We start from the raw sequence: 14,008 nt of genomic DNA on the forward strand, positions 1-14,008 counted from the left end.
AACTTCTTTCACCATCTCAGGTGCTCATCCACCCATATACATAGGAATTTTGTGTATGGAGCTTGTGCAATAACATAGTTCCCTAACTCAGCTTTTACACCTCTTCTAGCTTTACTTTTAATATTACAGAAATTCATCAATACCATTTTACTGTGTCATTTATTCTCCTAGAGACACTCTGCTGTAGATTATCCTTGGTGTATCCTTTTATGCTTGTGTCATCAATGAACATAATCATTTCTGCAACTGTCAGATGGTTTGGTAAATTGTTCACTTACACCAAGAACAACAAAGGGACTAACACAGAAACCTGGGACACCCTATAGCTAGTTTTTTGGTATCTGAAAGATACTCTTTACCTTCATGATGTATTTGTACTCTCTGTTGTCTATCAGTGAAATAAAACTTGAACCATTTGAAGGTGAGTCCCCAGACCCCATAAAATTCAAGTATCATAAGCAATAAGTCATGGTTGATTAGATCAAATCCTTTAGATAAATCTAAGAATATATTGGAGCTTAATTCGTTCTTGTCCAAGGCATTTAGGACCATTTTCATGAATTGGAAGACTGCCATTTCTGTGGATCTGTTCTTTCTAAACCCATTTTGATCATTAGTCAGTGTTTTATTTTTATTTTTGTTTTATTCTAGCCTTTCATACATTACTATTTCAATTACTTTAGATAAACCTGACAATAATGACATTGGCCTATAATTATTTATGTCAGCTGTATTATTCTTTTTGTGAGATGGCTTTATTATAGAGAGTTTTAGTTTTGATGGGAACACTCTTGTCCTGAAAGAAGTATTAATAATGTCAGTTATGTGAGTATCTACACTGGTAGAACTATGCTTGATTATCTTGTGTGGAATTCCATCAATACCACAAGAAATTTTATTTTTTAGTTTATTAACAGCATTTTTAACTTCATATTCTGGTACTGGGTACAGAAACATTGTCTTTTCAGAAGTTGTTACTTTTATGTTTTTGTTGTATTAATTGCACAGACTTTTAATTATGTACAGTGCTATGTTCACATAATGTTCATTGAATATACTGGCTATCTGTTGAGCATCTTCTAACAGTTTCCCCCACTTTTAATTTTGAAATTATGGGTCTTGATTTTACATTTTCCTATGCTATTTTTTATAACCTGCCAAATCGATTTTGATTTATTGCTTGTTAATGTATGAATCATTGCTTAGCCTTTTTGCTGCCTGTCAAATTTTCCTATAGATCCTTCTATATTTCCTATAGTATGGTTTTATTATTGTATTTATTTTAGTATGTTTGCTCAGTTTTCCAAGGATGATTGTTGATTATTTAATCCCTTGTGTTATCCATGTGTTAGTCTTCTCACTGACTTTAATTCTTTTTAATGGGAATGCCACATCATAGCAATATTTATAATCAGTAAGATAACTGTCATACTTTTTGTCTACATCATCAGTTTGTTCTATACCCCCACTGCACCCTTTTTAGCATACTATTAAAAACTCTTATGTTGTTTGCATTAATAAGTCTTTGTACATATTTTTCAGTGACTGCACATTTCTTATTGTTCTCATTCCTTATCACTATTTTTAACGCCATATGGTCAGAAAAGCCTGTATTTGTTACTTCAATGTTGTACTCACAGCTTTCTTTGTTGGTAAATATCTGACTAAGTGTTACTGCAGACCCAGCCCCAAAGCTGCTAATTTCCTGCACCTTACGTTGCATGTTGTATGAGTTAAACAGATTTAATAATTGTACTTTGTTCTTATTACTTTTGTTAAAATTAATGTTAAAGTCACCAAGAACTATCGTGCATTTTGATCTGTCTCTCAATTCATTTAAAAGATCATCTATATAATAAAAAAATTGGATAAAGTCACCTGATGGGGTTCTATAGATGCAAGCAATGGTAGTTTGACAGTCTAAGTTCACAAATACAACATTCTTAATCTTTTACTGCACACTTCACCTTGCTAAGTTTTACGTCTTTAGATTTAGCATTACTTCTAACATAGATGCCTGCACCTCCACATTTATGTTTCCCTGAAAAATCTACTTATTAAGTCAAAGTCAGGTATATTTGCTGGCCAAATCTGAGTGCCCCAAAATCAGTGCCCATTGATACACAGTGCAGAAACCTCCTTAAAATTACAGTTTAAAATTACTTCCAGCTCTCACATTTTGTTGCCAAGTTCTTGTACATTCTGGTGCAGAAAAGTCAAGCCACCTAGATTTGCTACATAGCTCACCTTAGTGTCCCCCTCAGGTTGCGTGGTAGAAAAAAATCCTTCAAGTGTAAGGGTCGTGTTACTCTTCTTCTGATTGACACTCTACTAATTGCTTCTACTGGACTGGATGCTGCTGTTGATAATGGTGGTGTGTCTGCTGCTGCTGCTGCTAAAGCTGACAGATTCTTTGCTGGTACTGGTGGCTGCTGTTGATCTGCAGCTGATAATGATGATGCTTCTGTTGTTTGTTGTTGTTGTGCTGCTGCTGTTTCTGGTAATGATGGAGACTCAACTGTTGCTATTCTTCTTTCTGCAATTAGGTCTGTCTTCTTAAATGGTGTCTTCTTTTCTGCCACGTCATTTGCTGCTTCTTCTAACTTTTTCACTGATCTCTGGGGTATGTTTATTTCTTGAGTACTTTTGCTCTCCACAGATACAGTATTCACTTTTAAGGATACTGTTGTTGTTTGTGTAGGAGTTGTGTCAGTAAGAATTCTCACTGATTCTTTATCTGAAACTGCAGTATCCTTCCATTTAAGCTCTATTGCTCTTTTGTACACTTCCCTGTTTGTTTCCACTGATTCATGAATTCTTGTAGCCATTAGTTCTTTACCAGTTGCATTTAGGTGCTGTCCATGTGCTGTATATAGCTCCTTGTTACTATGAGTATTAATAAAGCTAGTGTTATGGAAGCCTTTCACTGTGTTTTTTTTTCAATTTTTTTTATTGAATTTCTAGATTTACACAAGACAATTCAGGCAGGTTATGCCTGTGTGGTACTCCAACTAGAGTCACATTTGTATTTTTTAATGCTGACGAGGGTTTTGGTAATGAACAAATTGCCAAATTGGCTTCATTCATTGCTACATCATTAGCCCCTGCCCAAATGAGTGCAAAATCTTCATTTGTCAGCTTATGAAGGTCATTGCATTTTTGTAAAATTACGCTAGTCGGGGCACCTGGTATCACCTTCCCTTCAATATCATATTTATTTGAAGCTAAATTTAAAGTATTTCTGGCACAGTCTCCGCTATGGCTGTCACAGTCAATGAATATTTTGGGTCTCCTACTCACTATCTGACTCTCAGGAGCAAAGTTTTACATTTTCACTGCTGCACCCTTACATTGCTTTCCTTTTAAAACCATGTTTTTAGTTGTGATTTGCACACTGTGTTGTGAATCAATCTTTATGTTGGATGCCTGGAATCTATAGTTTTTACACATTTCTTTCTTGGCTGATTCTTGCTTCTGGAGTTCGTCTGTTAGTACACAAGTAATGGCTTTCAAATACTTGAGTTTATTTCTTACTATTTTGAGTTTGTTCTTTAACTTTATGCACACACATGTTTTTAACAGGTCTGTTTTGATTTTGTCCATATTGTCACAATCAGGACAAAAACAGTCTCTGCATTTCCAGCTTTTCACTCTCTTTCTATATAACCTTGCAACCAAGCAAGGAAAGCCATCATACTGGAAGCTACAGCTACTGACACTAGACTTCATAAAATTCTTAGTAGAATACCAACTGATCCAGGAGGTACTTCAAGGGAGGTGGAAGGGGATATACAAGAATAGCACCTGAGTTTTTGGATGTGCTCCTCTAGACCCACTTCCTTCAGTGCACTCTGCAGATAACACAGACCAGGAGTCAGTCCCTGACAAATACTGCTTTAGAGTTAATCAAAGGGAAAAGTTTGAATCTGACAAAGAATATGTTTATTTTAAAAAAAATCCAATGAGTGGTGGGAAACTTTTGATCATTCAAATCACCAGGCACAGATGGATTCTTTCAGTTTCTGCTGCAACAAGCAAGAGTTGGTTAAATTGAATTCCTTTGTAGGTGTTGTAGGATCAGCCTAACAACAACAACCATTCCAAATACTTGGAGCTTAGTGATGGTTTTTTCCTTCGAATCTAGGGAGAACTGACCATACCAAGGCTAAGGAAAAAAGACTGACCTATTTGTTCTCCTTTCTTCTAAATACATAAGATAAACTGGTTAATTTTCATGTTAAGGAAAGAGGTTAACTGAGTTTCCTCTGCATGTAAACAAAAACATTTATCAACCAGGGAAATTATGTGAAACAGCACTTTACCAATTTGTTGGGAAGATGGAAAAAGCTCTACATTTTCAGGAAACTGCTCTCTGCAACATCCTAGATATAGTGTGGTTTTTCTAGAAATATGATCTTTGAATACATGGGCAGAATTGCAGAAGAGCATGGCACTGAGACCACCACATGCAGGTGAATTAAGAACATGCTAAATAGAAGAAAGGTAGAAGCCACCAAAATGAAAGTGAAAATGGTGATCAACACCACCACGAGTATCTGCAAGGAGGGGTTTTGTCCCCCCTGCTGTGGAATCTATAGTGGTGAATGAATTCATTGAAGAGTGATAATACTAGTTGCTACTTTTTCTAGGTATTTAGTCATAGTAATACTTGGCAAATTTGATAGTAATGCTAGATTAATGGCACAATGATCACTGAACATTGTGCAAAACTGGTGCCAAAAACAGGATCTGAGAGTCAGTTCGAAGAAAACCATTGTAGTACCTCATACAAGTAAGCATATTCAGCACAGGTATCAAAATCTCAATCTCCTTGAGGAAATCATACCACTAAAGTGTACAGTGAGGTATCTAGGTGTACACCTGGATGCAAAAATATCATGGATGCCTCACATAAGGAATATACATTTCAATACTAAAGGCACTTAGAAAGGCCTGCGATGAAAACTGTGATTTAAATCTCTGCAGTACATGCTGGATATATACCACAACTGAACAAAGCTCCAGGGCCCAATGGATTCCCTATCAAATTCTATACTGAATTTGTGGCTGAGATAGCCACTCTTCTAACTTATAATCTGGTGTAGATCACTTGAACTAAAAACTGGGCCCAGTTCTTGGAAAAATGCACATGTCACACCCATCTACAAGAAAGCTAGTAAAAGTGATACACATATCTGAAGTGATCCACATATCTACCATCCAGTATTCTTGGTGTAAATTTTTGTAGAGTCTTAGAATATATTCTGAGCTCAAAAATAATGAGGTATCTTGAACAGAATGAGCCCCTGAATTCCAAACAGCATGGATTACAAAAACATTGATCATGTGAAACTTTTCTCACTTGATGCATTGAAAGCTTTGGATCAAGGCAACCAGGTCCATGCAGTATATCTGTATTTCCAAAAATCATTTGATTCACCACTGAAACTATGCTTATTGTCAAAAGTATGATCATATGGAGTACTGCATGAAATTTATGACTGGATGAGGCTTCTTGGTTGGGAGAACACATAATGTTATCTTGGGTGGAGAGTTGTCATTTAGATGTTGAAATAACTTCAGTTGTACCCAAGGGAAGTGAGTTGGGACCCTCGCTGTTCATGTTGTATGTTAATGATCTTGCAGACCATGTAAATAGTAACCTCAGGCATTTTGCAGATGATGCAATTATCTATAGAAACAAGATCCTGTGACTATAATATCACTGCTGAAACTGGCCACCTCATAAAAATACTTCAGTGTAACAGTTTGTAGGGATATGAAATGGAATAATTAAATAGGCACAGTTGTGGATAAAGCAGGTGGTAGACTTTGGTTTATTGCTAGAATACTGGGGAAGTGCAATCAGTCTACTTATGAGATTGTTTACACACCACTCAAGTGACTGGTTCTATAATATTGTTCAAGTGTATGGGATCTATACCAAATAGGATTAACAACGTATATTGAAAGAATAGAGAGAAGGGCATTATGAATGGTCTCAGATTTGTTTGATCCATGGGAGAGTGTCCGAGAGATACTGAAGGATCTGACCTGGAAGACTCTTGAAGGCAGATGTAAGTCTATTAACAAAATTTCAAGAACTGGCTTTAAATGAAATCTCTAGAAATATACTACAACTTCCTATGTATTGCTTGCATAGAGATTGTGAGGATAAGAATAGAATAACTACCACACATTTTAACAACCTTATTCGTTATGCACAATTGGCTGACTGTTAACTGTAAAAACTGTTTGGGGCTAGCTCTAGTGGTAGTTTTAAAGAAAAATTGGTTATCTTGTTTTTTGAGGGTCTCCTTCAATCAGTTGCTTGAATTTCTTTTGCCGGGAGCCCAGATTCTCTTGCAGGTCTGGAAACCTAAAAGGTTGGCCTGTTTCTTGAATAACATAGATGACAAACTGATTTGTATGTAAATTTCATATTTAATACTCCTAGATGCCTTGCTCCCATTAATTATACTGTTTACTCAGTGAAATACATTCCATGTGCACACAACTTGAATTTACAAGTTGTCCAATAATTGAGCACAACAGAAAAACTTTACATCCCTCCTTCCTTCCCGCACTGAAAAAATGCAATACAACTCACACACTGTTAACATAATTGCAAAGTACATCAGTAAAGATAGTGTTCATACTAAGATTGAAACATAGAACATTAAATCAAAAATAATTCACTTAACAGCACAATAGAACATTTATGATTATATATATTCACATAAACAAAAATTTATCTTTTTGTAGTACAGTAATTTTATGAAATTTGTTTTTTAATCACAAGGGTTCAGTTTCGCAAGATTTTGTAAAATAATTATTTTTTTTATTCCTCTTTTTACTTAGGTATTTTTAGTTTGTTAAATGAGTTAAGTATTAAGTATCAGATTTTATATATATTTTTCCAGTGTGATTTTTTTAGATGAATTAATTTTATGGGTGTCAGAGTAAATGTTATAACTGTGTTAGCATGACATATACTATTACACAGTCAGAGTTTAAAACATTTCAAATAAGACTGAAAAGAGAATAAGATCATAAATTAGAGAAGATATATGGTCCAAATGTCTTATTGCACATTACAAAACACAGAAGCATTCACACGATCATTCTTCCTGTGTCCCTTATGAGCAAAGAACAGGAAGAAACACTAATAACTGGTACTGTGGGATGTGCCCCTTGCTGTGCACTTCATGGTGGTTTGCAGAGTATAGATGTAGATATAGATATAGAAGGAAGTGGTGGAAGAATGAACCATAACACAGGTCAGGGGACATAGTATGGTTTACTGACTGGTAGAAAACAGATGAAGCTGCTGTGCCCAGATTATGTGGGGTGCAGCCTAGACCAGAGAGAGCAAAGTCTCTTTTCAAGCTGGGCACAGTATTCCAGGCAGAAATATCAACTACAAGAGTGCATGTGAAGGAGAAATTGCAAAGGTGCTACAAGGATTAGACAGCCAAACTCTGAAATCTCTAGCAGCCCCTGCAATGGGATCTCAGTTTGTTGCAGAATGCCATGAAGCCCTTGTAAGACTAGGGGAAAGCAGCAGGGTAAACCTACTGTGAGTGCCTTTTCAGTGAGTAATTAGTCACAATGAACAAGCTAAAAGACTACCAGGAGAGGTTTATTGGATTGAAACCTGTCCTCACCATCTCTAGGGTGATGATAAAATCAAAACTGTGTAGCCATATGAGGAGGCAGCAAGTACTGTAGGCCTATATTATGCCACTTATTAAAAGACAAAAATCTTTATAGAGATGTCTGGCCATTCGGATTATGTTTCTTGTCTCACAGACAATTTCTTCCTCACTGCTGCTTTGAAGAGAATTTGTCATTATGTGTACAAATACAGTTTGTAGTTTGGCTGGATTTGTTTCATCTGGTTTCTTTCAAACACAATATGTTACTCAGATGTTGACATATCTGCTAAGATTTGATTCCAGGATGTACATAAATTTTTGCATCTTGTACATTAAAGTTTGTTAGCACACTGTCACTTATAATGAGAAACTTGCTTTTAATATTTTGCTCATTTTCTTGTTTATGGTGTACAATAACTGGAATTTCCACAGAAATGCAATTGTCTTATTGCTTCAAGTCTTCATTTTCTTCCATCAATAATCATGTCTCACTTTTCAGTGCATCTGTATTACTTAACTGCCATTTTGTAATTTGATGTTTCAATTCCACTGACAGTGACAGACACACATTTTATTCTTCCCAACAATCAGAACAGAACTGCAGTAAATTCTTGCTAATGAATTTTAATCGTACTTTGGCACTTAAACATTTGACTGGCAATCACTTTGCACATCACATTATAAGTGTATTAGTGGAGTTGTGATAAATGGCAAACATTCCAACAATATGTGCAATACTTCACAATGTTCAGAGCTGCATGTTGCTTGAGGAGCTGGGCATTAAACACTGACATTGTTCATGTAGTAATTGTCCAAAGATAGTAGTGGCGGTTGTGGTGGTGCTGATATGTGTAGGTAGCTCAACTGCAAGGTCATCATTGCCAGTACTCAACTAATAGAATACCAGTGTGATTATGAGTTATGAGAAACATGCAATAAAAGGAATTGGCTCCAGCTGGCTTTCTCATGCATCACAACTGGCACTCTGTTTCACCATGTGACATCTATGACCTTTATTTACATCACTTCCTTGTAAGTCAACAGTGGAAAAACAGCACAAAATTCATATAACAGCTCCTTACACAATATTCGATAAAAACACATTGTAACTGTGAGCACTGAGCTCCAATTTCATTTTTCTAACAGAGCTGCATCATACTCTTAACTATTGTATGCAATACCTGTAATTTCAAAACTTCTTCTTCACTTGTGGCTAAATTTTTGTATGTGCCATTCATACTGCTCTTATAATTCTTGAGTGTTTTAACAAATATTGCTACCCTTATATTCTGATCTGCAGAAATAAATTTTGTAAGAACATTATCTTTTATAGTAAAGCTGCTTATCTGATTGTCTTTTAATCCATGTTCACTTAGATGTGAACATGGATTAAAGGGAATGAAATATGCAGTTTTACTATAAAAGAATATGTTCTCGCAAACTATTTCTGCAGACTGGAATATAAGGGTGGAGGAGGATCAGGATTTTTTAAAAAAGCTGAGAATTATGAGAGCAGTATGGATAATACAGGCAAAAATTACCCAAAAGTAGAGAGATATTCTGGAATTATAGGCATTGTGCACAAGAATATTTTGTGTGTACTGACCATCAAGTGACAAAATTAATATTTTTCTACAAAACAAGTCCAATATACTACACTGGGTAATATGCTTTGATCATTACTGTTTCTTTGTACATGTGCAGTGTACCATTCGATGTTGAATAAAGCTATTATTATTATTATTATTTATTTTAATATTGATGTTGGAAGAGAGACAAAAACAAAACAAAAATTTGAGGAGCTGCTAATACAGTACAACATGCAGGTGTCTGTAATGGTACCTTTTAATATTACTCTCCCACACATCACTATTAAAATTCACTGTCACTGCACAAACTGTGACAGCTCCAAGAGATATAAGATATACAAAAGCAAAACTTTTTACTTATCTTCATTTTCTCTTGTTGTTGGCTGCAGTTCTCACATCTAGGAGTACATTCTTGAAGCTGAAATTTTGATTTTGTAGGTACCTGTTGATTTGAATATTGTTTGAATATTTGCCTGTTTTACTCTTGAATTATATTTTTAGTCATGTTTTTCAATATCACACCATCTTTACTGTTTCCACTTCTATAACACCACAGATTACACTGTTTGTGTCAATCATACAAATATGTCTGTCTCCATCAGATGCATACCAACTATTCCTAACATTATGCAGAACTCACAATATTTCAAAGAGTTTACAAAACAAATGAGTTTACAAACTTTCTTGGCAAAAGAACAATCTTCAAGTTATGTCATTTTTTTTATAATGAATCCAGAAATAAATTTAATAATTAGCAATAGTTTGTGCAATTAATAACACGGGGAGTGTGCAAGGGATAAGTCCCTGCAGTTGTGCTATCCTCTGTGCCCTCGGTGGCTCAGATGGATAGAGCGTCTACCATTTAAGCAGGAGATCCCTGGTTCGAGTCCCGGTCGGGGCACACTTTTTCAACATGTCCCTAAAGAAGTACATCAATGCCTGTTTGCAGCTAGGGTGTCCACTTAATTATCATTTCACAAATTTTAAGTATGCAAGATATTTTGTAATTTCAAATATTTCAAAAAGAAGAATAATTTTAACATACTAATTTTAACTTATTAATTTCCGTTAATACATTTTAGCCTGGAATATAATACAGAATACACAAAACCAAATGAAATTCTTCCAGTGAAATAGCTGAAAAAGTTCACCTACACAAGATTTATAATAGTTTTTGTATTGCCTATTTCTATAAAAAAAGTTATATTAGAAAAGGGTGTTCCATTACAACCTGCAAGAGTAACTTTGGAGACTGAGTCAATTATTGATAATATCATCTCCAATAGAGAGTAGCAATGCATATAAAACAAAGGTTTCACAAACAGAACATTCTGATCATTTTGGATAGCTATGTGAAATATGTAGAAATCTAAAGTCAAAACAGAAGATACAAATGTAAAAAGAGATATTAGGCTTTTAAACCAATGAAACATCTACATATTTAAAAATATTTCTGAGAAAAGAGCAATGGGTAGACATCCTTGAAGCCCAGGCAACAAATGAAAAGTACAATGTCTTTCAAGAAACCATAACACATTACTTCAGTATAGCATTTCCAAATACCAAGAGGAAAAGAAAAATTCTCAAAAACAAACAGTGGATCACACAAGAAATAACAGAACTTAAGGTAGCCTTAAGAGTATGAAAACAGAGCCAAATTACAAACAGCTCCAGAAGGAGTACACAGTTGACAATACAAGAAAAAGCCAAATCAATTAATCAGATTACTTCAAAATCAACAAATAAGATGAAAACAGTCAGGGATATTATTAATTCCAAGACAGACAGCAAAAAATACACACAGAGAACAAATGAAATACAATGTATGAAAGTGAGTAACAAACTCATTACAGATAAAACAAAAATTGCTAACACCCTGAATAATAAATACTTAGACACAGAAAAAATCTAAAGCATGAATGTAATAACCAAGGAAGTCACCATACCATGATGACAGATAGAACAAGACACTCAGTGTTGTTGAAACTGGTACCTAAAGAGGAAGTGACAAAAGTTATAAAAAAACTTAAAGCATAGATGTCTGCTGGACACGACGAAGTGTCTAACTACCTTATCAAGTAGATGGAAGCAGAAATAATTACACCACTGTTGGATATTGACAACTGCCCATACCAAGGAAGAGTGTTCCACAATCTACTCAAATTAATTAAAATAGCATCAGTATACAAAAAGGGAAAGAATGATGATCACAACAATTAAAGACTAGTGTCCTTAGTACAAGGCATCTACAAAATATTAGAAATGCTCATGCTCAAAAGACTGCATACCAGGAAAAACATAATATAGTAGTAACTCCAGCATAGTGTGGATACCAGAAAGAGAAATGGTTGTACTGCTAGTTAAGTTGGCAGTGGTACCCTAGTGCAACTTGATTTTCTATGTTCTTTGCTACTATTTTATCACCTGTGTAGTAGTCTTTTGTGTGTGTACAAGCATATAGAGAGCAAAATAAAATGTGTGGTTTTTATATGAATGTATTTACTGAACAACCCAGTACAAAGCCTAACAACTGACATGAGAAATTGAAGGAGAACTCAATGTATGAGCCTTTGTGTGTAAATTTGTGCTGAAATAGTGTGTGGGGGGAAAATTGTCTGAATTAACTGTCAGCTACATCCATGTCAGACACCAATAGCAAGTGTGAGGACAAGCAACCAGCAAAGAAGATTTGGGTGTCTGTGGACAATCTCAGTACCATTGCAATGCCTATGTTCACAAAACAACTGCAGTGGGGTGTGTAGATTCAGATTCAGATTCATTATTGGTCATTCAGCATTATTACATGCATATACTTCATATACTTCATCAGTTCACTTAACCTATTAATTTTACAAAATAAAGCTTTACATATTTATATAATAGAGGGAAACATTCTATGTGGGAAAAATGTATCTAAAAACAAAGATGATGTAACTTACCAAACGAAAGCATTGGTATGTTGATAGACACACAAACAAACACAAACACACACAAAATTCAAGGTGCCAATTATGTGTACAGGAATGAGTTACTGAATGCTGTGCACAACTTAAGGAAATTTCTGGACGGTACTAAGACACAGAACGTGATTGTCAGTAGCATTCCTTTTAGACATGACCTTATCCCCACTTCATGTGTAAACGCTGAAATTAGGGAAGCCAACTCACAATTTCAGGAAATATGCAAAATGTATCCAAATACAAATTTTCTTTTTACAGATTTTCTTAAGAGAAACTGCTTCATGAAACATGGGATGCATCTGAACAAAAAGGGCAACAAACTTTTGTGTGGGAAAATCAGTGAAATGTTAGAGAGACTGGACAAACATAGTGACAGCACGTCATTACCATTAGCTCCAACAGTTTTAAAGCAAGCACCAGCAGAAGTATTTCCACAAAAAAATGATAAAAGCATCAGAAACAATCACAGCAACAACAACAACAAAAGCAGCAACAGCAGCTACATCAATAGCAGAGCCACCTCTGCTACCAGCAACAGCTACAGAATCAATGGCAGCTGGACCAACTCTACCAGAAGTAGTAAAAGCATCAAGAACGGTTACACTAACAACAACAAATGCAGTAACAGCTCCATCAACTACAGAGCCAGCCCTAATACCAGCAGGAAAATCAGTAGCAAAAGCAACAGAACCATCATTAGCAACAGCAGAACCATCCACAATAGCAGCACAATCAGCTCCAACATTATCAGAACCAGTACTGTCAACTAAAAAAACTACAGACAGCAGACTGAAGCCAGTGCCTCCATCCCATCTAAATGATTTTTTAGTGGAAACCAGAAAGAGGAGGAATCCCACAAGAGAAAGAGAGATTTGACCTTATTTAAGTCAGTAAAGCAGAGAAATCTACAGCAAGGTATTTAAAACTTTAAAATAATCCACCAGAATGTACAGGGCTTGAGCAAGAAATATGAACAATTAGACATGTTTGTAAATGAAACTATGCCTGATGTGCTTGGTATTAGTGAACACTGGCTATCTGATGCCAAATTAGAATTTTTTAAACCTCTAAACATGGTACTAGCTAATAAGTTTTGCAGATCTATTATCAGAGGTGGGGGTGTATCAATGTTTGTAATGAGCACATTTGATTTTAATTCTGTAAATGTACGTAAATATTCATTAGAAGGAACAATTGAATTATGTGCAGCACATATAAAGATACCAAATGATGTAATTTATGTTATATGTTTATATAGACTGCCAGGTGGAAACTTTGAAGTTTTCTTTAAAAAGTTTTGTGACATGATAGAGAATGTTTTTATATCACACCTGAACAAGTTAGTAATTATAAGAGATTTCAACATAAATGTATTAGCAGATAAGTTACACACTAGACTATTCAAGAACACTCTGCTTGAATATAATGTAAGATACCTGATAAACACTGCAACCAGGGAGACTGAAACATGGCAGTCTGCAATAGATAACATAATCACTGGTATTCATCTTCACGCTCTTTCATCTCCTGTTATTATAATTGCTTTGTCAGACCACCATGCAGTAGAACTAAGTGTGCACATAAATAAGGTTCCTACACACAGTTGCTATAGATATATTAAAATGAATACAGACCAAAATATAACTCAGTTGAATAATATGCTGAGGAATGTGGATTGGAACAGTGTTCTAACGACACTTCATAGTTATGGCAAATTCTCAAGTGAACTATTTTACATTCTTAACCAAGCCTGCCCATTAATAAAAAAGATAATTCAGTCACATGCTGCAACCTGAAACTG

At 35.2% G+C, this 14,008-nt stretch overlaps 1 protein-coding gene across 1 annotated transcript in view; it reads left to right on the forward strand.

Moving 5' to 3' along the window:
• LOC126335903 (uncharacterized) overlaps positions 1 to 14,008 on the forward strand; it is a 388,142-nt gene that overhangs the window by 201,676 nt on the left and 172,458 nt on the right. The window lies entirely within an intron of this gene.

Source organism: Schistocerca gregaria, chromosome 2, assembly GCF_023897955.1.
Source record: "Schistocerca gregaria isolate iqSchGreg1 chromosome 2, iqSchGreg1.2, whole genome shotgun sequence".
NCBI lineage: Eukaryota > Metazoa > Arthropoda > Insecta > Orthoptera > Acrididae > Schistocerca > Schistocerca gregaria.